Here is a 4,541-nt window from a genome sequence, read left to right as displayed (position 1 = left end):
TTATGCTCACAGGGACTTTTTTTATAATCTTAGAGGAAACAGAGGAAGAATTCGAGATTTTGATTCCCATTCAGGTACTATAGGCACAAGGTACATTTAAGCATATTAAAAGTGAAGTGCTTCGGAGGCTCAGTGCACTGCGGAGTGGATGTGTTCAGATGGACCTCTGGATGATTGTGTGTACGTGCTTATACGGCAGGCGATTTTAGGACTCATCTTGCTGGGCTCTCTCTGTCCTTTGCTGACTTTGAGAAAGCGAACGGTCACTGGGGGAGCCCCAGCAGCAAGGAACTGTGGGAGGCCTCAAAGAGTTGAGGGCAGCATCCGGCCAACAAGAAAATGAAGTGGACTCAGCTGAATTCTGGGGCAGCCCGGGTGGCTCAGAGGTTTAGCGCCACCTTCAGCCCAGGGCATGATCCTGGAGTCCCGGGATCGAGTCCCACCTCGGGCTTCCTGCATGGAGCCTGCTTCTCCCTCTGCCTGTATCTCTGCCTCTCTCTCTCTCTCTCTCTCTGTGTGTCTCATGAATAAATAAATAAAATCTTATAAAAAAAAAAAAAAAGAACTGAATTCTGCCAACAACTACATGAGACTGGAAGTAGATCCTTCCACAGTTGAGTCTTGGGTGAGAACAGGACTCTGGCTGCCCCCTTGTAAGACCCTGCAGCAGAGAAGCCAGCTGCGCCAAGCCTATACTCCCAACTCACAGAAACTGTGAGACAATAAAGGAAAGCCTTTTCAGGCTGCCAGGTTTGTGGAAATGTTGTGAGATGGCAACAAAAGATAGAAGCTATTTCTTAGGGGGGGAAAACCATCAGGGATTGGTGTCAGGGGATGTCTTGAAGGAAGTCTGTGAAAAAAATCCATGAGCAGATGGTAGCGTAAATACCTCAAGTCCCAGTTAGCATGAGGGTCTGACTCAAACCAGGACCTAGTCACCGCGCAGACTGCGAGAAGGCGAGGCCCTGGAAGGTCTTCACTCTTCTGCGCGGGGCGCCTCCCCCCCAGGAGCCACAGAGCTCTCTGTGCCCCAAGGAACCAGACAGTAGACTTGGCGGTGTGTTCTCAGCAGGCTTGGAGGTGACATTGGAAGAAGTCCATTTTCCACATAGTTCTTATTAGACCAAAAAGATACCTTTAAAGATTAACCGTAATGCAAATATAGAAAACAGTTGGTACATCTTTCTCATTCCTTGCCACAAAGGACAGACATTGGGAAAACGGAGGCTCAAAGGTCATTACTTTTCTTCTTTGTTAGCAGCAGAACATGCTGTGGGGAAACTTTTCTTCACCCTATTTTGTCTTCTGCCTCCAGAGCCTGACTTCTCCATGTTAATGGCACTGCTGGCTCCCCAGGAGATCCTTTGGAACAATCCAGTACAGCTGCAGCCTCTCATCAGCCGCCCACAAGGAGAGAGAGGGTGGAGGCCCGGAGAGCCCCTCAGCTCACATCCCCCCCACCAGGGGCAACAGATAGCCAGGCAAGAGTTGTTGCAAAGCCTGATGGCACCCCATTTCCAAATGAGAATCAGGACCTTTGATTTGTAAAGAGGCATCTACCCTGTTTGGAGTGATCTGGGCTTGGAAACCAAGGGCCCGAGAGCCGGGGACACGGAGCTAGGCCACATGTCCCAGGACACACCAGGACTGCTCACTCAAGTAGCCCCTCAGGGAGGGACCAAACCGCCTCCCAAATGATTCTAAACTAAGCTCTGTTGGGAATCCTGTTTTATTCAGTGAACACCATCCGATCTAAAGAGCAACAGCTGGGTGGCGCAGTGGTTTGGCGCCTGCCTTTGGCCCAGGGCGCGATCCTGGAGACCCGGGATCGAATCCCACATCAGGCTCCCGGTGCATGGAGCCTGCTTCTCCCTCTGCCTGTGTCTCTGCCTCTCTCTTTCTCTCTCTCTGTGACTATCATAAATAAATAAAAAATTAAAAAAAAAAAATAAAGAGCAACAGCTTTCCAAGCGAAATGAGGCAAGGTGTTTTTTGTGTTTGTTTTGCTTGTTTTGTTTTCATATACTACCCAGAAGTCCCTGGACATTTTTGGTATTTTATGAAGAATTCTTTCAGCATTTACATCTAAATAGCCTAATTTTCTCAAGCATTTAGCAGTTTTAAGTAGCAGTTGAGTAAGATGCCATTTTAGAGCCAACCCAAAGTAGAGAATAATATAGTGTACTTTGTGTATCAGAAGGGATGTGCATAGTCATTCGGAGCTACAACTGCAGCTCGTCAGGTTTAATCGGATCCGTAGGGAAGTGGAGTAGAGAGGCCGGGCAAAAGTTGGTCTAGGCAAGCTGTAATGGGACGTGCTCTCCGGCGAGGTTCCGCAGGCCGCGGGGGAGGGAGAGAGCGGGGAGGTCACGCAGGGGAAACAGGTGAGCTTCTTAAGGGGGGAGGGGTAAGGGGTTGTGTCCGAAAGGGGTGAAACTGCTCATGCCCTTACATGGGGTCTGGGTAAGGTGCGGTGCCTGTTTCCTGCATAGGTCCTGGCCCCCCATGACGTGTCGTCGGGCGGTCTGCTGGTGGTGGGCAAGTTCTGAGGTGGGGCAACGAGGTGGGGGGTCCACCGCCACTTTGTTGGTGCCTCCCGATCCCCCTTGATCCGCAGGCCCAACACAGGTTATTTTTCCAACACTGACATTGGCCTGGCCACCAATGCACCTGATTTTCACCTCTTGTACGGCTCATGGGCATTTTTGCCTGCTGTGGTAAGCTTCCAGAATAAAGCTGAGTTCTCCACAATGGCACCTGCGCTTCTTCTTTAGCCTCATTGTGATAATACTTTGCCAAAGCCTTAGAAGAGTAATTCACTGAAATGAACCGAGTCCCCCAGATCTCGGCCTTCCATTAATGCCCACTGCTAATTCCCGGTCAGGTGCCCCCCTCCCCGAGCCACTGGGAGAGAGCAGCAAACTTTTGCTTAAGTTGTGAAATGAAATGGTTTGGGGGCCGCCTGGGTGGCTCAGAGGTGGAGCGTCTGCCTTTGGCTCAGGTCGTGATCCTAGGGTCGTGGGATCAAGTCCCGCATCGCATCGGGCTCCCCACGGGAGCCTGCTTCTCCCTCTGCCTGTGTCTCTGCCTCTCTCTCTATATCTCTCATGACTAAATAAATAAGTAAATCTTAAAAAGAAAATAAATAAATGAAATGATCTAAAAATAGAAGTTTCCTACTGGCCTGCGCTTTCTGATAGGTATTTCTGAAGGACTACCAACTGCTCATCTCTGGCTTCTCTGAGAACCTAACCTCGTGCATTATCACATCCCAGGCCTCCAGGGAATGTTTCCATGGTTCAGCGGAGCGAGTGAAGGAAAGGAAAGAAGCCAGCAATTACAAACAGATTGTGAATCATTTCCTGCAGCATAATTAGGCTTCTGGAGTCCCTAGAGGGCCTGTCCACAGAGGCAGCCCAAAGTCCTGGAGTAGCAGTTCAGCGTTTAGGAAGGGATCAATAGAATACTATGAGGAAGGTGCTAGGAGCGTGTTCAGCTTCAGGAAAGCTATCCATTAAGCGATGTTAATGATAAGCCTTTACCTGTAGGTTTGGATAGCAGAGGTGCAGGCAACAACGGAAGGTCTGCAAGACGTACACCAAAGTAGTAGCAACGGTGATTTCCAGGTTGAGATACGAGTCTTTCTTCTCTCCCTCCCTTGCACTTTCCTTCCTTCTCCCCTTCTTTTGAAATGTTCTTGATATTCCACCATCAGCATTAATTATTTTTGGCATCCTCAAAAATGTGCACTGAGTGGTCTGAGGGCAACTAGGGGGCTGCCCGGCCTCGAAGCCTCTTCCCGCTCCCGGGGTGCACGATGCACCGCAGGGCCTCTGCGACTGGCCGCTCTGGCTCTGCAGCAGAGGAGACAACTTTAAAGATCAGTCCCGGGGGGTGGGGTGGGGTGGGGGGGTGGGGGGGTGGTCACGGCACTGGTACCTACTATCCAAGTGACTTTTGGAAGTTTGGTTACTCGGTGACGCTCGGATTCCCTGTCTATAACATAATACTACCTACACTCAAGCGCTGCAGTCAAATGAGGGAATCAAGTATCATGAGGCCAAGTGGGGCAGCAAATGCCAGAGTATGTGGCAACCGTGAGCAATCCGCAGTTGTTGGCTCTTACCCTGCTCTCCTTGCTGTCCACTCAGGAACAGGAGTCAAGAGGACCCAAGCCGTGGGGCAGGATGGCTCCCTAAGAGTGGAACTGTAATCATTCATTTTTGACAGAAATGCTATTATCTAAGTCAGTTCTAGGGCCCCTGGGTGTCTCAGTCAGTTGAGCCTCAGACTCTGGGTTTTGGCTCAGGTCAGATCCTGGGGTGGTGGGATGGGACCCCCTTATAGGCTCTGTGCTCAGCAGGGAGTCTGCTTGTCCCTCTCCTCCCCGCCCCCGCTCCTCCCCTAGCTCGTGGGCACTCTCTCCCTCAAATCAATAAATAGATAAAAATGTTTAAAAAAATAAATCCTTCTCATCTCAACAATGTCTTTCTAGTTTTTTATTCCCCCCAATCCAGTATTTAATCAAAACAGCTTTCAGA

Source organism: Vulpes lagopus, chromosome 6 (genome assembly GCF_018345385.1).
Source record: "Vulpes lagopus strain Blue_001 chromosome 6, ASM1834538v1, whole genome shotgun sequence".
NCBI lineage: Eukaryota > Metazoa > Chordata > Mammalia > Carnivora > Canidae > Vulpes > Vulpes lagopus.
The sequence above is the reverse complement of the archived record's forward strand: the minus strand, read 5'-3'. Positions refer to the sequence as shown.